Raw genomic sequence first — 26,862 nt, 5'->3', positions numbered from 1 at the left:
AAATTAGACTTGAACTGACGGAATTGTCCTTATCCAAAAAAAAAAAAAAAAAAAAAAAAAAAAAAAAAAAAAAAAAAACCTGCAACTCATCTTCCCCAAAATTGGGGAAGATGAGTTGCAGGCATCCCTGTCTCTCCTCCTTTCTCTCTAGCAATCACGTGAAACAAGTTATCAATAGAGGTTTGGATAACTATCACCGCAAGTACATCATGACTGACTTGATTGATCCTCTCTACCATGTCTGTTTCGGTGGCATGATCTTCTCCTACCTAGTCGCTCTCCTTGAAGAGCGTCGTCATCTCGAACACCAGCAGCACGCCAAAGAACATGGCGGCCATTAATCCCTTTCTGATCGATCGATCGATCTAGGTATGCGATTGCTGTCCATTGTCATTTCTATTTCTTATTTGATGTTTATCAGGAATTGAGATTTGATTTCCGATTTCAGAACACAAAGAAATTCCCCCATTATCTAATTGTGACCATGAGTTTGATGGTTTGCTGCTAGAATTCCTCCATCTTCTTTCAGTTGAAATTGCCCTTGCAGCTCCATTATCCATGGCAGCCTTCACTTAACACAGCAAGCCATCAAACTCATGGCTTTAATTTGTACGATATCAATCAAATGGATGGAGTTGAGGATCCTAGGAATGGAAAGTGAAGAGAAAAGGAGGTGGGGGTAGGGGGCCAGGGGGTTACATACATCCAAAAATCGAACCGAGAAAATGAGAGAGGCGATGGAGAGTGAGGCGAGAGAGGACTAGCGTTCATGGCCCTGATGACACGGGACGGTGAAGAACAGAGATGAAGGAAAGCTATTAGAGAAGATGAGTTGCAGGTTTGGGAATCTCAATCTCAGTCACAAGGTACCCTTTCGGATGGCCTTCTGATCCTTCATCCCATGGTGATGATGCTAGAACTGCATCTAAAAGTTCAAGAGTTGTTTATCTCCGCTACCCATCTCTCTTCTCACTTAACAACCAAGAATTTAATTGAAAAAAAAACAAAAAACAAAGAAAAAAAAACCCTACCTACTTTTTGGGTTTTCTTTTGTTGGGTTTCTTGAATCATTTAATATTACAAGAAGTAATTCATGGAGAAAGGCCATGGATCAGACATAGATAGATTGAAGAGGTTAAGAGAAGAGTCACATCCACAGTTGTGCGGCTTCTGGGATGATTACAAATCGGATGGCTTACTGTTACCCCAAAACTCCAACTCTCTGAGGAATGAGAGAAACCTAAATCAAATGGAAGAGGGAAAGGAAGGATATCAATCAAATAAGAAATAGATCAGGTGAAGGCTGCCATGGATAATAGTTCCTGCGCAGGTTCAGGTTGCCTGAGAATGCCAAGATTGATCAGGTGAAGGCTGCCATGGATAATGGAGTGCTCACTGTTACTCTGTTCAAGGAAGAAGTGAAGAAGCCAGAGGTAAAGGCCATTGAAATCTCTGGCTAGGAGTTCTCGTTCTGACAAGAGAGAGAGAGAGAGAGAGAGAGAGAAAGGAGGAGAGAAAGGGATGCTTGCAACTCATCTTCCCCAAATTGGGGAAGATGAGTTGCAGGTGTTTTTTTTTTTTTTTGTAAGGGCAATTAAGTCAGTTCAAGTCTAATTTTTAACAGTGTTAGTCATGAACTGACGGAATGGGCTTATTTGTTACCGTTTGCAAACCTCAGGGGGGTACGCAGAATTTTCCAAAACTGGGGGGTGAAAATATCCTTTCGTTAAACCTCAGGGGTGGTATGTGTAAATTTCCCAATTTATATTTACATTAGGGCGTGTTTGGTTGCAAGGGAAATGGGAAAGGGAAGTAAAGGGAAGGGAAGTGAAGGGAAGGGAAGGGAAGGGAAGTGAAGGGAATTTTTTTTCCCTTTTAAGTCGTTTGGTTGCAAAGGAAGCCAAGTGAAATTAATTTTGCTAAGTTGTTTGGTTGTTGGTGAAATTCATGTAAAATAAATGTAAATTTTTTATAAAATTTGTAATCCAACCCACTTTACTAACTTTCACTTATTAAGGCTCTTTCTTAATCATTTATGGAAAAGGAATGCTAACTGGTGCTACAGCGCAGTGTGTACCTGTGCTTAGGCATTGCCGTGCAAAATGGCGGGTGCACCCCCTGGAAAGGTAGAAAGGACCAGGGGTGCGCCGGTCATTTCAAACTTTTGTAATATATAACAAAATTTTAACGAATTTGAAAGAAAACACATCATATCCACCCCATTGAGACCCATAACATTTACACACAAATGTGCATGGGCAATTAGAGAGCCTCTAGATTCTAACAATTTGGATGGTTAGGAGAGGGTATCGCACATCAATGGGGGGGATATTATTGAACATTCATAAATAAATGGGTAGACATTTATAGTCATTAATGACCATTGAATCAAAACCAAATTGTAAATTCAGGCCTAATGATTCAAAATGCAAACATTCAATATGCCTCTTCTGCATTTCTCTAACCTTGTGTGGAAGAGAAAAATAAAACGATTTCCAATGACAAGCTGGATAAAGGAAATTCTATCTATAACCAGTTGGATTTTTCCTCAATCAACCAAATAGTACAATTTGCTTACAAAAAAAAAAAAAAAATCCAAAAATGGCCACAAACAAGACCAGCCTCAATGGCATGTCTGTATGAGATTGCAATGTCAAGTTCCTAATTGAAGTTTTCTAGCTACAATGTGAGCACTATATACAAGGGTAAAGAATAGAAACTAGGATCAAATACCATATCCAAAGACCAAAATTAAGCTCCACAGGAAACACCAATGAAACTCAACGAGTGAGCCAAACATCATAAATCCAAAGTGCAAACAGTTCCATACTTAGCTAACAATGTTGTATCTTATGTAGCTAACAATGTTGTATCTTATGCTAACTCAGCTGTAGGTTCCCAACCCCACACCAATGTCTTTGCCAAAGTCAGATCTGAATCCATCCTTAGCCTTAGAGTAACAAACATGAAGAGTGCCTTGAGTATGCCAGTGAACACAATGAAGGCAGCCCTTGCTCCACAGACTCCTTTTCTCAAGATCTCGCAAGGAGGTTGGTCCCAAAAAACTGTCTTGTATATGGTATGGTAGGCATTCCTCACAGAACCCGCAAGCAACCAAATCTCCGCGATAAAAAATGCCAACCTGCGATGGACAAATCAACATTATATTTAATGATTGGAGCAAAGAAGGAGAATATTACTAATGTCATGGAATGGAAAATTAAAGCACTGGGTAGATACAGATCAAAGAGAGTTCAATTTGAAAATTTATCCACCATTAATAAGTGCCAACATCCTAAATTTCATCAAGCAAATCCAAGTATGCTGCAAGGGAACCTTTTCCCAAAAATAAAGAGTACAACCCCCCCCCCCCCCACATCACCCTCTCCCACCTTAGTTGTCACAGCATTTGAACTAAGTTCAAATATGCAACCAAAACATATGTTTTCGTAAGTCAGCAAGTTCATAAAATATGGATTGTAGGGTTGAAGGTATAGACTTGGGGATGATTGATCATTCAATATGGTTACCCATGAGGTTTGAGATTAAGAAGGCACCAATTCAGAAGGATTAACTTATGGAGTTGCTTGGTTTATATTATCATTAAGTTATGTGTTGGGAGTTTGAATTGTTGGAGCATAACTTGGTTGGGACCTAAGCTCCAGTTTATTACTTTTCTCTTTTGGGGTGGGGATGGGGGTTTTGTGTGTGGGGGGGGGGGACGGGGTTGGAGAAATCAACCTTCATTAAAATTTGAAATGTTGTACTTGGGGAAGGTAGTGCAGGAAAAAGTCATAGTTCTTTTGCTGGTGAGGTTTTTTTCCCCTCTTGGGTGGGAGGACCAGAAACTGTCTTAACTAAAGAATTGATATGTGCCACATTTGGGAATGTCGTGCATAAACAAAAAATTTATATTTCTTCAGCTGATAAAGTTCTTCAGCAAGATAGGAGTGGTAATGGTTATGTAAATTTCCTCGAGTATCATTTAACCCATTATCAATGGGCCCTACGCATCAAAATGTTGAATTTAAAGTATATTTTCCAATTTTGAAGTTGCAATGGTAGTGTTGCGTCGAGAAATCGCTCAGCGGTCCTTCAAGTGTCATAAGTTGCAAAAGACCCTGGATGACAAAGGAGAACTGGTGTGGTTTCGGCCTAGGACTCTCCGATGCCTAAGTTAGATCTCTCTGAGCAAACAGATGAGTGAATAGAATTCAAGATGGAGAACGAGATAGATTACCTTCCCTTTTATAGCTGAGGGCGGTGATGTGGAGAGTCCCAGTTGATGTGAGATGTCTTTGATAGCTGATAGAGTCCCTAAATAGTAGGGTTTGCTCTTGGTAGGTCATCTTCTTACTGAATGTTGTATCCTGATGGACCTGGTGTCTTGGATGGATAGACTGTAGATAGGTTCTGGGTGTTTGAGTCCGTTATGGGTACGTTGACTGATAGGCGGTGGTGGCCTAGAGTCCTGGAGGGAGTGTACATCTTGCAATTGGAGGCGAGGCCTAGAGTCTTGGGTGTCTGTCCATGTGCACAGGGTCCGCGCCAAAAGAGGGGGGTTCACCCAAGGGGAGCTCGCTCAGGGGGAGTTCGCCCAAGGGGAGCTCGCCCAAGGGGAGTTCGCCCACATGGGGCAACTCACCCAAGGGGGAGTTCGTCTAAATGGGGGAACTCGCCCAAGGGGGAGTTCGCCCATGTGGGGGAGCTCACCCGAGGGGAGTTCGCCCAAATGGGGGGTGTTCACCCTGCCTTGTCTGGTCTTGCCACGTGGCGGTCTCTGATTGGTTAGCTTTATTTGGGGTTCATCATTTACCCCCCACTCTCTTGGAGTGGAACGCTCAAGAGAGTATTTCTTAGGTTTGTATACCCCTCAAGGGGTTCTTGGTGAATAATCTTCTCTTTAGGGTCCTGCTTGTAAATTATATGATGAGGGGGTGGTTGAGGGTTCAAACCCCCCTCCCTCACTTTTGTTGTTTTTTCTTTTTTCTCTTGTAGATATATACCTTTGCCTTCTTCTTTCTTTTCTCTTTTTCTCTCTCTTACTTTTCTCTTCTTCTCTCTCTTGCTTTTTGAATCTCCCCCTTTGCTTTGCTTTTGGCTTTCACTTTTTGTTGCCCACAAGGTATTTGTCCTTTGGTGGCAAAATGTGATGTGACCTCCTCTTGTTTGTTGGCTACCCTTTCTTGGCTTCTTCTAGCTCTTGGGCCATGGTTAGTCTCATGGCACATGTGGCTTGGTGCTTGGTTGTTGCTCCGTGCACATGCCCCTCCTTAGTTCATGCTTAGCTTGCCTTGACCGCCCTTCGCTTGGTGCTTGATCGACACACGTCCGTTATTGCTCGTCCTTGATCGACACCATTCCCGATCTGCCCGTTGCCTCTCTAGCTGTCTTCGTTCGTTCTGCGCCAGTCGGCGGTACTTGTCCGTGGCCTTCTCTTGCTTGTTCACGTCCGCTTGTGGTCCTCGTACACGGTCCTCGCCCGTTTGGGCGTGCTTGCCCATTCGCATCCACCGCGGTCCTCACCCGCTCAGGCGCGCTCGCCCCTTCGCATCAGTCGTGGTCCTCCTCCTTGGGTGTCGATCCACTCCTACTTGGGTGTCCTCGATCCACTTCTACTTGGGTGTGCTCGATCCACTTCTACTTGGGTGTCCTTGATCTACTCCCACTTATATTGGTAAGAATACATTTTTTTTTTGGTATTACCTTTTTGAGTGACGGGTTGTGAATGTTGCTGGTTGCAGGTTGACATCCCTTTGCTGGTGGTTGGTTGCTTGACTTTGGGAGGTCGTCGCTCTAAGTAAGTGGTTAACTTGCTTTTGTTATATGTCCATGTCTTCATCTAGCCATTTTGACCCGGCCACAGTTGTGGTTGGGTCCCCTTCCCGGGAGTCCTCTTCGAGGTCGTTCTCTTCTGCGGATGCTTGCCTTTCGTTGTCTCCCCTTGTGGCTTGTGACGAGGAGGAAGAGGTTTCTAGGGATTCCACCCCTCGTGGGGGTCGTAGTACGGTCTCCAAGGCCTCGTCTTCCGCTGGGGATCCTAGGAGCAAATCGACCCATATTCTCAGCGTCGTGACCCCTTCTGACTTGGTGTCACTTCGTCGGAAATTCCATATACCTTCTACGGTCGTGCTTCGTGCCCCAGGGCCTGATGACAGCGCCTCTTCTCACCGGGCGGATGAGGTCTACCTCTACTATATTTCCTTCATTCATGGCCTTCATTTCCCTATCCCTCGCTTTGTGGAGTTAGTGTTGGAGCATTATCATCTCACCCCTGGGCAGGTGTTACCCAACTCTTAGAGGGTGGTTCTGGACTTCTATGTGTTCTTCACCCGGTTGGGGCGTGCCGCTACTGTCCCCCTGTTCTCGTACTTCTATGTGTTGAAGAAGGGGGAAGGTGGATGTTATCACTTCGCACGTTACCTCCCTAAGGGGACCCTTGCTTCTATCGATCATCTTGTGGGGATCACCCATTCGGTGTGCACTACGGTCTACTTGGGAGGCCATTAATGTCAAGAGTGTGAACCTTCCCCTTGAGTTGAGTGACTTTGAGCGTGAGTCCCTCCAGCGGTGTTAGGGATGCTACCTGTTCGACGTCCATGAGTTGGATTTAGAGGCCTTCTTATGCCTTTGGAAGTTGAGTCTGGGTAAGATGCTTGGCTCCCTCGGTATTTATTTATGTACCTTTATTCTGTGTGCCTGTTGTCTGACTTGCTTCATGTTTCTTGATTGTATGTTGCTGTGAAGTGGATATTCGACCAGACCTTAGCATCTTTCGCTCAGACCTGCGGAAGAGGGGTGCTCAGACTGCCCCCCTGGGGTTGTTCGTCCGCTCCTTCTTCTTCTCCTTCTGGTTGGGACCAAGCGGAAAGGTGGTCCTGATCCCTCTGGTACGACGAGGACTGGGCCACGTATGCTTCTTCCCCGAACGTCTCCTCCCGCCTCTACGTCTAGATCAGTTGCTCCCTCCCCCTCTAAGGGCAAAGGAGTGACCCCTTCTTCTGTTGACGCTACTGTAGCCCCGCCGACCTCCTCCCCTTTGGTGCATCCTGTGGACCTTCAGGAGGGAGCGATGTTGGCCAATCGTGGCATATGTCAGGAGTGGCTGGATATGGGGAGGCTTCATGCGGAGTGTGCTGTCATTCAGGGATTTAGTGATGCCTTCCTGTCGCAGAGCCTTTATCAGGACATAGCTTCTGTGAGTCATTCTTCTTTGTCTTTACTTTTCGTGTCATTGCTTCTTTTGTGCTTGAGAATGTTCCTTGACTGCGATGTTGGTTGGGGGTCCAGCAATGGGTTACAGAGGCGGTGCTTCGTTTGGAGGGTCATGCTTTTCACGAGGTCCAGTGGAAGCGCACGATGCAGAGTATGGAGAGGGAGCTTCAAGGTCATAAGGCCGCCCGAGAGGAGGCTGTGGCTCACGAGAGGAGTGTCTCAGAGGAGCTCAGGGTGGCTACTGCAGCGGCTGCTCAGAGTTCAGCTAGAGTCCGGGCTTTGGAGGAGGAGCTTCGTGCCTTGAGGCAGAGTCATGAGGAGGAGTTGTCTGAGGCAAGGGAGCGTGCGGTAGCGGTGTATCAGCGATCTCCTGAGATTACTATGTACTTTTATAAGTACAACCAGGAGATCTATGATGTAGGTGTCAGGGACTTGGCGGCTCACATTCTAGAGAAGACCCCAGGCTATGATTTCTCAGAGTTTTCGGAGGTCACCACACTGCTTCCTGAGACTGTTGCTCAGGTTCGTGCTTCTCCTGAGGAGGGTGCTGTGGCGACCGAGGAGGGTGTGGCTCCACCGGAGGGGGGCGTCGGTCGCACTGCTGAGGCTGACATGATGTCCCCTGCTGGGTCGGATGCCGCTCCTCCATTAGATGCTCCCTGATCTTATATGTGTTCTTTGGATGTTGGACCTTTGGATTTGAACTCTCGGATTGTGACCCTTACTTCATTCTCAGATTGTAGTATTTAACTTTTTCTTCCTTTGATGTGGATGTAGTACTTATGTGATCGTTGTTGCTTCGATGAGTCCCTTTCTTATTTGCAACCCCTAGTGATCTGTAGTCTTTAGGGAGTCTTAGTAGTTAGCAGACCCTGATGGCCAATGGGCCTTGGTGGCATTACGCCTTGGTGGTCTACGGACCTTGGTGGCCAACGGGCCTTGGTAGCATTGCGCCTTGGTGATCTACGGACCTTGGTGGCCAACGGGCCTTGGTGGCATTGCGCCTTGGTGGTCTACGGACCTTGGTGGCCAACGGGCCTTGGTGGCATTGTGCCTTGGTGGTCTACGGACCTTGGTGGCCAACATGCCCTGGCATTGCGCCTCAGTGGTCGACGGACCTTGGTGGCCTAACGCCTTGGTGGTCTACGGACCTTGGTGTGTGTGGTGGGAGTACTTCGATTAAGTAGTAGAAGAAGACAAGTATTTCGAAACCAACTATTTACCTTAAATAAAATTTTTCAAATTACCCTTGAAAACTGTAATGCAATCTATTGCTACTACTACTACTCCTACTACTGCTACTACTACCACTACTATTGGCAGTGCTGTTGCCGTGACTTCTACTGATAGTATTTCTTCAAGTGTTCCGAGTTTCAGGTACGATCTACCTTCTTTCCCCCTGGAGTTTTCAAGCAGTATGTCCCTGGACGTATCTGCTTGGAAACTATGTAAGGTCCTTCCCAGTTGGCTGATAGCTTTCCTTCCTCCCTTGGTTGTGACGCACTTGCCCTTCTTAGGACTAAGTCTCCCTGGTGGAATAATCGTTCTCTCACCCTGGCATTATAGTATTTGGCTGTTCGTTGCTGATATGCCACGTTCCTCAGCAACGCCTTCTCACGTACCTCATCCAGGAAGTCCAGGTTTGCACGCAGTCCATCTGTATATGTTCTTTCATTAAAGTGCAGTATCCTATGAGACATGGCGAGAACTTCTACCAGTGCCAATGCTTCTGTGCCATATGCTAAGCGAAATGGGCTCTCCCCTGTGGGTGTCCTTACTGTGGTACGATATGCCCACAGAACGCTTAGTAGTTCCTCAACCCACTTCCCTTTGGCTCCTTTTAACATTTTCTTTACTCCATCCAACAATATTCTGTTGGTCACCTCCACCTGACCATTGGCCTGTGGGTAGACTACCGAGACAGGCCGATAGTCAATGTTGTAGATTTGGTAGAAGGCTCTGAACTTGGGGTTGTTGAACTGCTTCCCATTGTCAGAGACTATGATCTTGGGCACGCCAAACCTGTAGATTATGTCGTCCCGGACGAACTTCTCCATTTCATTCTCTATGATCTTGGCTAGTGGCTTGGATTCCATCCACTTAGTGAAGTAGTCTATGGCGACTACCAAGTACTTACGGTTACCTGATGCTGCTGTGAAGTCCCCTAGGATGTCTACCCCCCACATGGCGAAGGGAATGGGGTTAAGGATTGATGTCAATTTAGTGGCGGGTAGATGGGGTACAGGGGCGAACAATTGACACTACTCGCATGCCTCAACGTACTACACCTCTTCCTCTTGCATTCTCGGCCAGTAAAGTCCCTGGCGGAGGATCTTGTAGGCTAGAGCTCTTCCCCCCATGTGGCGTCCGCATATCCCTTCATGTACCTCTGCCAGGGCGTACTGGGCTCCCTTGGGTCCTAGGCACCGAAGCAATGGTGCTGTGGCTCCCCTCTTGTATAGTACTCCGTCCAGGATGGTGTACTTTGCAGCTTTCATCCTTATCTTTTTTGCCTCGACCTTGTCTTCTGGTAGGACGTCAGTCTGTAGGTAGTTGAGTAGAGGGTCCATCCAACTAGGTCCTTCTTCAATCTCATTGACCTACTTCTCCTGATATGGTGGCTCGTGTAGTATTTCAACATATACTGCACTAGCCAGGTTTCTGAGTTCATCATTGGCTAGCCTGGACAGTGCATCTGCGGTGGCATTCTTGATCCTGGGAACCCGAACCATCTTGAACTTCACGAACTCCCCGATCAATTCTAGAGCACGTGCTAGGTATGATGCCATCCGCTCGACCTTTGCCTCATACTCTTCGTTCACCTGGTTGACTACCAGCTGGGAGTCACTTCGGATGGATAGGTGTGTGACTTGAATGGCTTTAGCCACCCGGAGTCCAGCCAGTAGTGCTTCGTACTCTGCTTCTTTGTTGGATGCTGGGAAGGTGAATTGGAGGGCGTACTGGATTCAAAATCCTTCAGGGCTAGTGAGTATGAAGCCAACCCCACTTCCAATGGCATTACTTGAACCATCCACATACATCTCCCACGAACCTCGATCCTGGTCCTCTGGTTCCCCCGTTTCTAGTTTGTTCTCTGGTAGGGTACATTCAGTGACAAAGTCTGCCAGGGCTTGACCTTTTATTGTCGTCCTGGGCTGGAACCTGATGCCGTGCTCACTCAACTCAACGGCCTAGGCGATCAACCGTCCAGAGACATCTGGCTTGTGCAATACCTTCTTTAATGGTAGGTCGGTAAGGACCATGATGGTATGGGCTTGGAAGTAAGGTCTTAGCTTCCTAGCCACTATCACCAATGCATAGGCGACCTTCTCAATCCTTGTGTACCTGGTCTCTGCATCAACCAATACATGACTGACATAGTAGATAGGTCTTTGTACCTTACCCTTTTCCTTCAACAGTACCGCGCTCACCGCGACAGGGGTCGGTGCCAGGTAGATCTGCAATTCTTCATTAGGTTCTGTTCGTCCAAGCAGTGGTGGACTCCTGAGGTATTCCTTTATCTCCTCGAACGCCTTCTGGCACTCCTCCGTCCAGGTAAAGTCTCTAGGACTTTGGAGATTCTTTAATGTCTTGAAGAATGGCAGACACTTGTCTCCTGACTGTGACACGAACCTTGAAAGGGCGGCGATCCTTCCATTTAACCTTTGCACTTCTCTGACCGTCCGTGGTGGTGCCATCTCTTCAATGACCGTGATCTTGGAGGGGTTGGCTTCTATTCCACGTACTGAGACCATGAACCCCAGGAATTTCCCTGACGTTACCCCGAATGCACACTTCGTAGGATTTAGTTTCATCTGGTTTCTTCTCAGTACAGTGAATGCTTCTCCCAGGTCGGCCAGGTGCTGGTGGGCTCGGACACTCTTTACAAGCATGTCATCTGCGTACACTTCCATGTTATACCCAATCTGTTCCTCAAACATCCTGTTGACCATTCTTGGGTAGGTGGCCCCTGCGTTCTTTAGCCCAAACGACATGACGCGGTAGCAGTAGTTCTCCTTATCCATTCGGAAGGTGGTGTAGGACTCATCATCCTCATGCATGAGGATCTGGTTGTAACCTGAGTAGGCATCCATAAAACTCAGCATCTCATACCCAGCGGTGGCGTCGATCAATAAGTCGATCCTGGGTAGGGGTACTAGTCCTTTGGGCACGCCTTGTTCAAGTCAGTGTAGTCAACACACATTTGCCACTTCCCATTCGGCTTGGGTACCATGACCACGTTTACTAGCCAGGTAGGGAACTTCTCTTCCCGGATGAACCCTGCTTGGCTCAACTTCTCGACCTCTTCCTTGATAGCCGCCTGTCGATCGAGGGTAAAATTCTATCTCTTCTGCTGGACGGGCTTCCTAGTAGGGTCTATGTGCAGTCTGTGCTCTGCTATAGACCTGGTTATGCTTGGCATGTTGGCAGTCGACCATGCGAAGACATCCATATTGCTCTGGAGGAGGTGTCCCAACTCTTCTTTTTGCTCCTTGCTCAACAATGAGCCAACCTGCACAACTTTGGAGGGGTCATCCCTGCTGAGTGGCCATGGGACAAGGTCCTCCACCGGTCTTCCTCTCTTCTCTGTCAATTCATTTCTCTGATCGCTGACTAGATTCTCCATGCACAGCGCCATCCCTTGTGTGTTGCCGTAGTTCTTCTTCATAAGGAGGCATAGCAGTCTCTAGCTTTCTTTTGGTCGCCTTGGATTTCTCCCACTCCATTGTCATTAGGGAACTTCATCTTGAGGTGGAGCGGAGATACGACACCTCCAAGGGCTATCAGAGATGGTCACCCTAGGAGGCCGTTGAATGACACCACGGACTTGATGACCATGAAGTTCACCATAATGGTTACTTGTCGAGGATGCTCTCTAAAGGTGACGGGTAGCTCTATGGTGCCTTTGATGGAGGCTGTAGCACCCGAGAACCCATGGAGGTAGGTGGGCTCCGGCTTGAGTTGGTCATCGCCACATCCGAATTGGCGGTAGGCTTCCAGTGAGAGCACGTCCACAAACGCCCCAGTATCTATCAGCACCCTGTGCACTGGCCAATTGGCTAGCTCCACCTGTACTACTAGGGCATCTTCATGTGGAAAGCTTACACCTTCCAAGTCTGCATCCGAGAAGGAGATCACCATCTCTGTCTTTGTCATCTTGCTTGGCTTCTCTGTTACTCCCATGAACCTAGCGTGGGCTTTGGCTTTCCTGGTTGATTCTTGCCCAGGCCCCCCGAGTATGGTGAGGATGGGGTCTCCCTTGGTGCCGCTTGGTTCTGGTACATCTCTCCTCTCTTCTGCGCGGTCTCTCTCCTTATCTCGATCCACTCTCCTTTCTTCCCTCCTTAGCTCTTCTCTTTCTCGATCATGACCTCAGTCTCCTTGGCGCGAACGGCCGTCACGCCTTCCTTTTATGTATTTATTCAAGCTTCCTACTCTTACAAGATTTTCTATTTCCCTCTTTAGTTTGTAGCACTCCTCTGTATCATGCCCATTATCCTTGTGGAAGAGACAATACTTGTTGGGATTATGCTTCTCAGGTCCCGCTAGCATAGGTCATGGCTATTGGACTAGGTCACTATCTTGGATCTGCATCAGGATTTGGGACCTGGTAGTGTTTAGGGGTGTGAACTCTAGACTGCTTGCTCGTGCACTCCTTTCAGGGAGACCGTCTCCCCTTCCTGAGGCACGGTCCCCCTTGTCTTGCAGACGCTCGGTCTTTGACCTCTTTCTCTCCTTGCAGCCATCTGTTGCCGACCTCTTGTTGTCTTGGGGCTTGGCTTCAATTGCCTTCTTTTGTGCTTGCACTAACTCTGCCATATTGGCTAATTGGTTGCATCGCTCTAGGAGTTCCTTCATGGTCTTAGTTTCATGGAGTGCCAAGTCTTTGATCAACTCCAGGTCCCGGATACCCCTAGCCAAGGCTGCATGCTGGGTTTGGTCATCCAAGTCTCGGACCTCCAGGGATTCCTTGGTGAACCTGCTGACATACTCCCTAAGGGATTCCCCAGGGTTCTATATCACGTTCAGTAGATTGACCGTGGTCTTCTTTTGCTTGACGCTGCTTTGGAAGCGGGTCACAAACTGTTCGCATTGCTCTATAAATGAACCTATCAACCTCGGACGTAGTTGGGAGAACCATGAAGTTGTCGCACCTTTGAGGGATGCAGGGAACGCTCGACAGGAGACCACGTCCGATCCTCCATATTGGATCATCATCCCGTTGAAGTAGTTGATATGGTCATTAGGGTTCGTGGTTCCACTGTAGAGTTCAAAGGTGGGCAACCTGAACCTAGATGGGAGCGTGGCTGACATGATCTCCTCTGTGAATGGATGTTGTCCAGGGATCAAGTGTGTCTCGCCGTTGGTCTGCTTCTTCAGCCCTTCCAGCTTCTCATCCAACTCCCGGAGCCTCTTATCCAGTTCCTAGTCTCGCGATGGTCTCTCACGCCTAGGTGGTCACTCACTGTGACCTTGTCCTCTTTCTCTCCTTGAAGTCTCCTCCTGCCTTGAGAATTGGTGGGACAGTGAAGGGTCACATTGTGACGAGCCTTGACGTGAACGTGAGGGGCTATCATCCCCATCAGAGTGGCTCTACCTTGGTACATAACTTCCCCCTAGCCGACCTTGGAATACTGATCTCCTGATCGAGCCCTCTGAACTTGGTGCCACAGTTCGATGTGACGGTGTTCTCCCACGATCTGACCGTACTGGGAGGTCTGCTATCCTCCTTGGAAGTTGGGATGGCTCTCCCTGTTGTCTAGTGTGCCTCTCAGACCTATCACCGCTGGGAGTTGACCTCCTTGGGATCTCCTCCTATCTACGACGGTGGTTCACCGCTCTCTGCCTTAGGTACTCGCAAAGAGTTGTTGGTCATCGAGGATCTGACGCTATAGGTCATTGATCTGACCCATAGTTGCTGGCGCATTGGGGTCAGGTACCACCTCCGCCACTACTTCATTGTTGGGTTCACCCCCTTCGACTTGGTCATTTGTGGGGATTTCCCTCTCCAGAGAGATGTGGTCATTAGCTCTGTGACGTGAGCTCTCTGGAGGCGGTGATGCGTTCCCCTCCCTTGCGGCATTGTTGGTGGAGGGAGCAGCCTTCTTGCCTTGCGGTGCCATGATTGAATAGGTATGGAAACAAGCTAGTAGAGGTGATGGCTAGCGTCGTTCCCACAGATGGCGTCAATCTGTTGTGTCGAGAAATCGCTTAGCAGTCCTTCGAGTGCCGTAACCTGCAAAAGACCCTGGATGACAAAGGAGAATCGGTGTGGTTCCGGCCTAGGACTCTCCGATGCCTAAGTTAGATCTCTTTGAGCAAACAGATGAGTGAATAGAATTCAAGATGGAGAACGAGATAGATTACCTTCCCTTTTATAGCTGAGGGCGGTGATGTGGAGAGTCCCAGTTGATGTGAGATGTCTTTGATCGCTGATTGAGTCCCTGAATGGTAGGGTTTGCTCTTGGTAGGTCATCTTCCGATTGAATGTTGTATCCTGATGGACCTAGTGTCTTGGACGGATAGACTGTAGACAGGTTCTAGGCGTTTGAGTCCGTTGTGGGTACGTTGATGGATAGGCGGTGGCCTAGAGTCCTAGAGGGAGTGTACGTCTTGCAATTGGAGGCGGGGCCTAGAGTCTTGGGTGTCTGTCCATGTGCACAAGGTCCACGCCAAAAGAGGGGGGTTTGCCCAAGGGGAGCTCGTTCAGGGGGAGTTCGAGTTCGCCCAAATGGGGGAGCTCACCCAAGGGGAGTTCGCCCAAATGGGGGAACTGGCCCAAGGGGAGTTCGCCCACATGGGGGAACTCGCCCAAGGGAGAGTTTGTCCAAGTAGGGGAACTCGCCCAAGGGAGTTCACCCAAGGGGAGTTCACCCAAGTGGGGGAGCTCACCCAAGGGGAGTTCGCCCTAATGGGGGGTGTTCACCCTGCCTTGCCTGGTCCCACCACATAGCGGTCTCCGATTGGTTAGCTTTGTTTGGGGTTCATCAGGTAGAAAAGAGAACAGAGGAGCTTTGGTTGTGCAATGGCCTAATGTTTTGATTTGACTAATGAACAATATTCTGACTTGATATGGTATGAGTGTGTCAGACTTTGGCATGGATAATTTGTTGGATGTGGCACAGCTTTCATTCCTGCGAGTAATCGTTGTTATTAGGCCATTTAGATTGTAGCTGTATCATACACCCCTATGGTCATGAAATAATATTTCATTACCAGTATTAATGTAATAACAGTCCCAATTAGAAATCTAGAAGTCTTGCTAACCCGGATCTTTAGAAAATAGGAAATTAATGAGAGAAATATTATTACAACAACTAGTGAGATCAGAATGGACCAATATTTTGGTCAAGTGTCCTAGGACAGTACTGATCCATAATAGATCTCAGAAAACTGAAGCCAAATCTCAGGTGTATGGAGAAGTCCTAGTACCTATAGGAGAACAGACAAACAGAGATGGTTCTGATATTCTGGCTTTTCAACTTCTAGAATTAAAAATGAACTCAAAGAACAGATTTCCAAAAACTTAAATCCCAAGTTTCAAGCAATTCTAAGCAAAATTCAGTGAGAAATAGAACTAGAAAGCAGACTAAAAATATGAACTATAACAGGGGTGCCACAAGTTAAAGAGAGATTGGATGATCTGATCTATAGTTTGGTAAGAGATTAAGAAAGAAAAGTAAAAAAGATAATTGGTCAGAGTCCACCTGCTCGGGCCGGCTTGGCCACCAAGAATACCCCTTGAGAACCTACCCAAGTCAACCCATTTAAAAAAACTCAACTTCATTGGTTGGCGAAGACAATCTCTCACATTTAAGACAACACACAGTGTAGGAGACAAGTCGGATTACGTCCAAAGGTACCATGTGCCAATGGCAGTGTACTATGTGCACTGCTGGGCAGTCTGTTTTGGGGCTTCTTGCTATGTTTATCTCTTGTACTGCTAATGTTATATGTATCTGCTAGCAATGTTCTCAATAAAATTGTGAGGTCAAACTAATGGGATATGATTTTGCAATTGACTACAAGACTGGAAAAGAGAGAACGTTGCAGCTGATGCATTATCTAGACGAGAAGGGAGAAACTTTTGCATTTCTCAGTCCAGTCCTATGTTGGTTTGATCCAATCCGAGAAGAGATGAAGAATAATTTAAAGTTCCAAGAGATTCTCTCAAATATATTCAAATTCAAGATAATGGTGTACCCGTATATTGACCACATAATGGAGTATTCTAAATCAACTAATATTAGGGTCTATAAAACCTCAAGTAAGCCAGAATCAAAGGGATAAGGATCCACAAGATCAGAATGGGAGAAATTCAATAGCTTAACAAGGACTGAACCGAGGGGGGTTGAAACATGGGTCAAGTGTTAGGGACTTGGATCTCATCCTCAAAAGCTAGCTATTAAGGAGAGGGTGCCCAAGTACCTATTAACCCATCCACATCCCCTTTCATATCCGATGTGGGACTATTTTTCTGCCTTATGCGTGGATATCCCAACAATCTCCCCCTCTATACAGAAGGCAAACATGTGGAGCCTAAGATATCAATCTCCCCCTCCACGCTGGAGCTGACGTGGAGCCTGAGATCAAACCCCGAGAACCCTCGGCCAAACGAGAATTTCCACGCCCCGGCTCTGATATCACTTTTTAGGGATTTGGGTCTCATCCTCAAAAGCTAGCTGTTAAGGAGAGGGTGCCCAAGTACCTATTAACCCACCTACATCCCCTTTCGTATCCGATATGGGACTATTTTTCTGCCTTATGTGTGGATATCCCAACATCAAGTAGTGTATTTGTCATCTGAGGGGGTTAAAACATGGGTCAAGTAGTTTATTTGTCAAGGAGAATAGACCATCAGGCATCAAAGTTGGACAATATTCCAACAACCAGATTCAGAGGTAGGGAAGAATCCTACTTTTAATAGGTTACAAAACCAAGACAGAAAATTGAAACTAAAAACTAGAATTAGCAGTTGCCAAAATTATTAAGTGATGCAATATCCCATACAGAGAAAGCATTCAACTAGGGTGGCCTTCAGCAGATTTTCAAGATACAGAGCCTCTAGGCCAGGTCTTTTCTTCCATTTGGAAGAGTTGTTTTGATTGTCTTTGACCAAGTTCAACGTATTTTGGACGACAACAATATGCCCATCTTTAAGATAGTGAAAAAAATGAAGGACCTTAAATAAATTTGGGCATGCTTCATCCTTAGAGAAGCTTTGTTGGTTCAGTTTACAGTTAGGAGGCTTAAAACCTTAAAAAAGAAGTAGATGACAGCTTAAACTATTGAAGTTGGATTTTAGTGACAATATGTATTTGAAAGTTGATTAACTAAATATGTTCATATAGAGATAGTTTCCTTCCTTTTCATATAAAACTGACAATTCCAAGCTACCCTTGCAAGTAACAAATTGCATATAACCAGTCATTCGGATATTGGAAGATTTACCGAATATGGGATATGAAACTAATAATTTTAGCAGGTTACAAAATCGAAGAACCGAGAATATGGGATATGGAACTAACAGAACAGAATATGATGCTAGATCTAATAGACAATAGAAGCATTGATAGAACAGGCCAGAAATCCACCTAACTGTGTAGAGAATCTGTCCTAGCTTTCATTTGGAATCAAAACTAGAGAAGAGGTAGAAGGAAATGAGATTACCTTCTAGAGGTTCGGAGAGATGAGAGCTTCAGAGCTTGCTCAAAGCTTTGCAGCTTTTTAGAGAAACTGAAGCAACACAAGATAGAGATGTTAGAAATACCTAGATCTCATGCCTTGTGAACAAAATCAGAGAAGAGGAAGAAGGATATGAGAGTACCTTCGTTCGGAGAGATGAGAGCTTCAGAGCTTCTCAAAGAGACTGAACCAGGAAGAAGAAGAGCTTCGAAGCCTTCTCAGAGAGACGAACCAGGAAGAAGGAGAGCTTCGAAGCCTTCTTAGAGAGACGAACCAGGACCAGAGACGTTTTAGGGCTTTTGAGCTTCTCAAACTTTTTTAGATCTCCAACCCTTTCAATCGACGAAACAACGCACAAAGCAAGCTCGAACTTAATTTCTCGGGTTTTGAATTTACTTGCGTTTTTGGTCAAAAAATGAAAATTACAATCTTACCTCAAAAGTGAAATTTATTCTCCATGGGAAAAACAATTCCCTGGCAACCAAACACCTAAAATTATTACCCTTGGGAAAAAAATTTCACTTTATAGCAAAAATTTCCATTCCCCTTGCAACCAAACAAACCCTTAGGGAATTTTTTTGGTGTAAAGGGAAATTTTTAGTTGAAAAATCGAAATTTGGAAGCTATTTGATCAATTTGAAAGCAAATTGGATGCGGATACAAATAATTCAATTTCAAATTTTCATGTTGTTAAAAAATTGATATAAAAAAGGAAGAGGACAGTGAGATAGCTCGAGTCGAATGAGGTCGTTCTGTCCATAAGACAGTATTTGCACCCTATTACTGCACCGGGTTACAACAAACCTGCCTCGCAAGATAAATCAGGCTGGTTTGATCACTGGCTTGCAGAGACAACAATCAACTTGAAACTATCATAGAATTGTTATATTTGACTGACAGACTTCGTGGGCTATTTATAGGCACACAAAGCTATTCGGATGGGTCACATCCATTGGCTCATATGGCTATTCTGATGGGTCATGACTATTGGGCTCTCATGGCTGTACGGATGGGCTACAACCAGTGGGCTCAACATTTATGTCTAAGGGTTGCATCTCTTTGATCAGACATCGATCCAACGATCGGATCTGAACCATCACATGGTTCACAGACCGTTGATCCTGAAAAGATTAAGGCACCTAATTGCGAAGTACAAAGTGCACCATCAAAGTGCCACATTGCTTCTCACACACGCGCATGCGTACATGCTCGAACGAACACCGTCCTCACTCGTAAGTGCACCATATAATCCTTTTTAAACATAACATGTGATAATAGATCACAAACATATTTAACCCAAATGATCTCCTTCTTCACAACCGATGTGGGATTAAAGTCCACCAATATTTTGAAAAATTCCAACAATTTTTCCCAATTTTTAAAATAATTGAGTCTCAGTCTATAACTTCTTTGAACCTTTAAATCATACTTACATAAATGTGTCTTTCGACTTGAACCTTCATGCTGTCAGAATACATTAGTACTTGTCAAAATCAAAGTAGCCGTAGCCTTGAACTTAGAATTTTATAGCGACGAAACTAATATACTAGACATATAATTTATTTGAACATAGTTTTAATAATACCTGCACATTTATGGCCTTGTGCTTTTATCTTAGGTTTTCATAGGCGCCTTAGAGACAAACTTTGAATCTCAAAGAAATAGCCCCACTTCCTGTACTATATAGGTGAATCTACTGAAATGTAAATGTATGTCTTGCATTTCCTATACGACATAGATTCATTAAAGGATTGATCCTACCCTCTGTCAATGTCACACCCCAAACCACCCCTGGGAGGATTAGGTAGGTGACCCAAATTGCGTAACGACAATCCGCCAAATCCCACGGATCTAGAAGCAGTTATTACATTCACGGTCCCACATTTATCACATTACTACAGGTAAGATCAGAGTGCTGTAGATAAACTACAATTACAAATACAAAGGAAAAGCATAGTGATACGGGAAATGATGATAATATATATACATATGTTTGTCCTGATACATTCCCCAAACTACCCACAAATTGAAAAGTAAAGCTGATAAGAACAAAAGCCAAAGAAATTACATACATATCTATACAGGGTGAGCTGACCCAACCCCAAAAAGAAAGTAAGAAATACTATAGCTAAACCACAAGCAAGACGGGGATAAACTCCTAACAAAAACAAAAAGGAGTCCCCAAGACAAAAAGCATCAAGTGCACTCTTCAATGGTCTTCATCAATGACCACCGAGAATGCATGCATCATCGACATGACCTCTGTTGGGGTCCACACCAATATAATAACAAGAGCTCTCCTCCTCGTAATGAGCCTCCATGCCACAGCGGCATCGATCTGCAAAATCATCTAAAGAAAAACATATATAACAGAGTGTGAGTCCCACTAGGCTCATGAGCAAAACATATCATCATGCATGCACATGCAACCATCATTCACGTGATCCTACATGATATGCAAGTCCAGATTTATTATTAGCCACCTAGCAATACAACTAAGTCAGGTCAGTGCTACTACAATCCCCAATACATGTATCCCTGGTGCGGGCTTGGTTACCCGTTCCCACGATACACCTATTGAGTTGTCGGAGAGCACCAGTCAGCTCCCGCATTCGTTCACCAAGGTCAGCCCGACCAGCCCTCTGTGATTAACCTGTGGGGTAATCCATTCCTTTTCTCTTTTCTTTTCTTTTTTGGCTTATAGCCCAAAATCACCATTCCGGTGCAAACACATTTCTTTTCTTTTCACACATACACATATGGTCACCCTCACAGGCATCCAACACCTTAACCCCTGTTGGCAAGGGTGCGTAGCACAGGTGATGAAACTCTAACCCCATGTCTATATGGCATCGTATGAGTCGAGCGGTGTCAACCATATCCCATACTACGGGTTACCATAGGCCTCATTTCCAAGCCGACTACGGCATCTAGTCTATCACTCACATTCATCATATAAAATTCATAGTGTTAATCAACAGATAGTCAATATGTAGTAATTTGAGTAATTGAACAAAATTAGATAACACAACATTTATAATTTAAGATTCTTAATTGCCGGCATAGTATCACAGTTACACATACATATATGATAATACTTCACTCACCTGGGTCTGGTTCTAAGAACTCAGTTACAAATTCAGTTCCAATTGCAGTCTGGTTATAGGGCTCGAGCACGGGATCAAATCCTAGATATAAATCAGAAATTGTCATTTTAATATTCCAATCTATCTCTGGTGGTCCTAAGGTTAACCTAAGCTCACTGGGCTGACCCGGTGTTCAGTTGGTTTTCACTTGGAATTCTCTGGGCCTTGCACTGGGCCTTAGGCCTATGTCCCGGTGCATCATCCAGAGATGGTGGCCTAGGGGTAAAATGGTCATTCTTAGTATTAGTACCTGACTCTAGGTCATAATAGGCTTACAGTGCTATCCTCAACTTGACAGTGCTACAGGACCAAACATAGGTAGGGTTTCCAAGTCCTGTGGGGCCCACTTGGGTTCCCAAGCATTCTCTCATATGGACAAATGTGTGGAGGGGCATTTAGGTCATTTCCCACCTTCCCACACAGTACAATGACCAATGGGTGAGGTCCACCAAGTCAGAACATCAAAACAGCAGCAAATCAATCACTGAGAGATGGCTCTAGGCATTGGGTGCATCGCCCAGAGTCTTCAAACCGAGATTTGGCTGAGATTCCTAGGTTGCTGCTGATGGGCAGTGACCAAATCATCTTCCCATACATGTTAGGGTGTTAGGTGACCCCAGGGGTGATCTTCATTTTGGTCCATGTGGATTTTTCACTGGGCCCACCACTTGGCTGCCAGAGGCTCCCCAGACAGCCCAGTGAATAGTAACCCACGAATTTTCCTAGCCTCAGATATAGGTTTCAGTCACATGCAAAGCTGTAGTTACGTATCAAATGGTAATCTAGGGCTTCTACCACCTAGGGCTAGGTCTCACGCAGCTAGGGCTTGCATCTAGGACTCCAACAGCCAAATAACAGTGCATCTAGTAGTATAGCCATGCACAGCCAGATTTTTGCTCCAAGACCAACATAACAGATATATATTTTCACTTAAAGCTCTCAGATCTTCCATGCTTTATACTTGCATGGTAGATTTGGATCAGTTCTAGGCAGTTCCCAGCTGTTTTGGTCTGCCAGAGTGAAAAAAATCATCCAAAACACAGGCATTCAAAGGGAGCAGCAGGTAGGGCAGTGATTATATACCTGAGCTGAGCTTGGGTGCCACAAAATTTGAGCTCAGATGTGTAAGCTGCTCTTCCCTTCCTTCCTTCTTCTCTTTCTTCTTCTACTCCCTCTCTTTTCCTCTCTTTTCTTTCTTCTCCCTTTCCCATGATTTGAACAATAGCCAAGGGGTTTAAATGAACCCATGGCACTGCTATTTATAGGCCCAGCCCATACTAGGGTCTATTTGGCTGCTAAGGCCCTTTTTCAAAATGAGTGTTTGGACTATTTTTTAGTGATTTTGAGCACACTGGTGGGGTCCACAGTGGTCCAAGGGTATGAGGTGGTCCCTCAGACTCCCCTCTACCTATGGAGGGTGCCCATGTCCAATATGAGTGGTTCCTATAATTAAAATTAATATGCTATTTTGCACTCTGGGCTATGTCTTTGGGCCTTGTTTGCATAGCCTGTGAAATCACCTAGAGGGGGGGTAATAGGTGAAGGTTTGAAGATTAAAAATAAATGCAAAAATTAACACAAAAATACCAAACGTAAAGACAAGCAATAAAGATAAATATAAGAAGAGAGACACAAAGATTTATAGTGGTTCGGCCAACACTTGCCTACGTCCACTCCTCTCACCTTAGAGAGAATTCCACTAAAAAGAATCTTGAGTAAGAGCAAGAGGACTCGTACAAATCTTGATTGAGAGCAAGAGAACTCAACTACTCTTGATTGAGAGCACGAGGACTCAACTAATCTTGATTGAGAGAAAGAGGACTCATACAACCAACAACTCTTAATTCCGAGTAAGAGGACTCAAACTACTCTTGATTCTGAGCAAGAGGACTCAACTACACATAAAATAAAAGTGTACTAAGATTCGGATTACCTTAACCTTAGGTGTGTAAAACTATCTCCCACCTTTGAAGCTTAAAGCTAATTGAGGTAGAGTAGTCTTGAGTGTGTGAGCTTGTGATGCTTTGATGCTTACAATGAATGATTGGCTTACTTGTAATGTATCTTGTATTGAAAGCTCTTAGGTATGATTAGTAGTAGTCATTAGAGCCTAAAACAAGTGATTATTTATAGGCAAAGACACTTGAATTAATTAGGAATCTAAGTGAGGATCGGATTCCATAAGCCATAAATGATCCGGTATGCTGGATGGAAATCCGGTATGTCGAATCAGGGCAAAATGCAGGTTCTTACGATCCGGTATGCTGGATCCTTATCCAGCTTACTTAACCAAGCCACTGTGACCATTTTTCTGAGATCAACAGCTAATCCGGTATACCGTTTCATGATCCGGTATGCTGGATCATAAAATTTCTACTGACATTATTAAGTCCTTTATTGGACTTACTTGGGTCGATTCCATTGGACAAGTTCGGGACAATTTCTTTGGTCTTAGTGCAAGTGAGAAGTGTCTAAAACAACCTCCTAGGGTCACACTACATGTATGCATGCATGAGTGTGTGCATTACATATGGACTTTAACAAATGAATTTACAACTTAGTACATTTCTAAGTCTTCACAATTCTTCAAGTCTTGAACTTCACTTCTTTACATGAGTATCTTCAAAGAGAGTTCCTCTAACTTGTCTTGATCTTTGTCTTCAAAACTTGTTCTCCATTCTTTATGATTCTTTGATGTTTTGAATGATTGGATAAGTTCAATTTGCTTTGAGCATCAATCTCTTGAATTGAGTGCTCCCCCTCACTTGATGCTCTGCTCTTATCTATGCATCTTTTAGCCAAGAGTTAGTACAACTAACTTATATGTTATCATCAAAACTATAATGGGTGATGTGTGAAATTTACCCCAACATCGCCCAGAGATTTCAGCAAGGCTGAATCTCAGTGGGGCTTGCACAGGGGTTTGACCCATGGTTAGGGCATTGTCCCCACATTCCAATTAGAGTTTTTTACACACTTTTCCAGAGGTGGGTCCCACAGTTATGGGGAGGAGAGAGATTACCAGGAGTCTAGTCCATACATAATGTTGTGAGCTGTGCAGCTATAAGGGTCAGTGATCCATCTACTGACAGGCATGTAGGATGATCCATACAGGGTTTCTTCATTAATCCAAATCACTGGAGTGATACTCCATAGTGTTCTTGGTTGCCTGGTCAGGGGTTGTTGTCCTTCAGTCAAGATTCAGTCAGTCAGGGGCAGGGTTTGACATTTTTCCCCACCTTACAAAAATTTTGTCCTCAAAATTTGCTTACCTTGCAATTCAAAAAGTTGGGGATATTTCTCCTTCATTTCCTCTTCACGTTCCCATGAAGCTTCTTCTACCGGGTTGTTTCCCCATCAAACCTTCACAAAGGTGACCGTACGGTTACGGAGGTTATGTTCCTTTCTGTCCAATATCTCTATAGGTTGTTCTTCGTAGGTCATATCCACATCCAACTGTTCAGGTTCAGTTGGTAGGACATGTGTCGGGTTATTAATGAATTTCCTTAGCATCGACACATGGAAAACATCGTGGACGCCTAACAAAGATGGTGGTAATGCCAGTCGGTATGCTACGGGTCCCACCTTGTTAAGAATTTTATAAGGACCGATGACTCTTGGGCTCAGCTTACCCTTCTTGTTGAACCGTAGCAATCCCTTAGTTGGAGACACTCGAAGGAATACTTTTTCTCTGACTTCAAATTCAATGTCCTTCCTTCGATTATTCGTATAATTTTTTTGTCTCAACTAGGCTGCCTTGATCTTCTCTCTTATGACATCCACTTTGTCACAGGTCGCTTATATCATTTCAGGCCCGAGATATTTTCATTCACCAACTTCATCCCAATATAGTGGAGTTCGACATTTCCGTCCATAAAGAGCTTGGAATGGTGCCATGCCAATGGTGGAGTGATAACTATTAGTGTTTATAAATTCCACCAGAGGTATGTGAGCATCCCAACTATCGTTCATTTTCAAAACACAGGCTCAGAGCATATCCTCCAGAGTCTAAATAGTTCTTTCTGACTGTCCGTTCGTCTGCGGATGGAAAGCTGTACTAAGATTCAGTTGAGATCCCAACGCTTTTTGCAAACTTCTCCAAAACCTTGAGGTAAACCGAGGATCTCTGTCAGACACAATACTGATAGGCACGCCATGTAAGCGGACTATATTTTCTATATATAATTGGGTGAGCTTCTCCATTGAATAACTTATCTTGATTGGTACGAAGTGAGCTGCCTTTATCAGTTTGTCTATGATCACCCAAATCGCATTTATGCCCTTCCTAGTGTTGGGTAGATTTGTCACGAAATCCATAGTGATCCTTTCCCACTTCCATTCAGGTATAGGAAGTGGCTATAATAATCCATACGGTCGGTGTCTCTATGCTTTTATCTGTTGACAGGTGAGGCACTTGGACACGTATATAGCTATGGTCTTTTTCATTCCCATCCACCAGTAATACTTCTTCAAATCCCTGTACATCTTTGTACTTCCGGGGTGAATTGTATAGGGTGAGTTGTGCGCCTCTTTAAGGATTTGGTTTGGACATCATAATCATCAGGCACGCACAATCTATCTCGAAACTTTAGTGCGCCATCATGGGCCAATGAAAAATCTGGGTCCTTATGGACACCTTGTTGTACTTCCCAAATGATCTTAGCCAGCTCGGGGTCCAATGGCTGCTTCATAATTACCTCTTCTCGTATCGACGACTGTAGATCCATGGCTGCTAACTGTATAGCCATTCCTTCGATTATGAGTTCCAGATCAAACTTTTGAGCTTCTTCTACCAGTTGCTCGCTTACGACCAAGGAAGCGAGAGATGTAGCCTGAGATTTTTTGCTTAATGCATCAGCAACAACGGTGGCCTTACCAGGGTTATTCTGGATTTCATAGTCATAATCTTTCACCAGTTCTAACCACCGCCTCTATTTCATGTTCAGCTCCTTCTGAGTGAAGAAATACTTTAGACTTTTATGATCGCTAAAAATTTCACTCTTTTCACCATATAGGTAATGCCGCCATATTTTTAACGCGAAGACTACCGCTGCCAACTCTAAGTTATGAGTGGGGTAGTTCTTTTCATGTTCCTTTAACTGTCTGGAGGCGTAGGCGACTACTTTACCCTTTTGCATCAAGACGCCACCCATTCCTGTCCTGGATGTGTTAGTACATACTACCATTCCTCCGGTGCCGTCCAGAATGGTCAGGACTGGAGCTGTCACCAATCAATTTCTCAATTCCTGAAAACTTTTCTCGCACGCTTCATTCCATTCGAATTTGGCTCCCTTCTTTGTAAGTTTTTTCATGGGTTCCGAGATCCGTGAGAAATTCTCAATAAACCGTCGGTAATATCTGGCCAATCCCAAGAAACTTTGAATCTCAATGGCACTCTTCGGAGTCTCCCACTCGAGAACCGCTTTTACCTTTCCTGGATCCACTTTAATGCCATCCTTGGTGACGATGTGTGTCAGGAATCCAATTTGAAGTAGCCAAAATTCACACTTACTGAACTTGGCATAAAGTCAGTGTTCTCGCAATCGTTGTAACACAAAAGTAAGGTGTCAAGAGTGTTCTTCCTCATTCTTGGAGTACACCAGAATGTCGTCAATAAACACAATGACGAACTTATCCAACACGTCATGGAACACTTTATTCATCATGCCCATGAATGCTATCGGGGCTTTGGTTAATCCGAATGACAAAACCAAGAAGTCGTAATGTCCGTATAGAGTTTGGAACGCCATTTTGTGAATTTCACCGCTTGATCTTCAATTGATGGTATCCCGACCTAAGATCAATTTTGGAGAAA

The 26,862-nt window shown here is 45.0% G+C and overlaps 2 long non-coding RNA genes across 2 annotated transcripts; one reads left to right on the top strand and one right to left on the bottom strand.

Annotated features, from left to right (window-relative positions):
* Positions 1-1,324: 1,324 nt before the first annotated feature.
* On the bottom strand, positions 1,325-17,869 carry LOC122656785. The gene is made up of 3 exons (XR_006332163.1): positions 17,857-17,869; positions 14,584-14,588; positions 1,325-1,403 (listed from the first exon to the last, which is right to left on the bottom strand). It is a non-coding gene; the product is annotated as an uncharacterized LOC122656785 (long non-coding RNA).
* LOC122656786 lies at positions 1,383-12,119 on the top strand. Its single transcript, XR_006332164.1, has 3 exons — positions 1,383-1,462; positions 4,400-4,402; positions 12,109-12,119. It is a non-coding gene; the product is annotated as an uncharacterized LOC122656786 (long non-coding RNA).
* Positions 17,870-26,862: the final 8,993 nt, after the last annotated feature.

Source organism: Telopea speciosissima, chromosome 3 (assembly GCF_018873765.1).
Source record: "Telopea speciosissima isolate NSW1024214 ecotype Mountain lineage chromosome 3, Tspe_v1, whole genome shotgun sequence".
NCBI lineage: Eukaryota > Viridiplantae > Streptophyta > Magnoliopsida > Proteales > Proteaceae > Telopea > Telopea speciosissima.
This window is presented reverse-complemented; position numbering and strand designations above follow the sequence as displayed.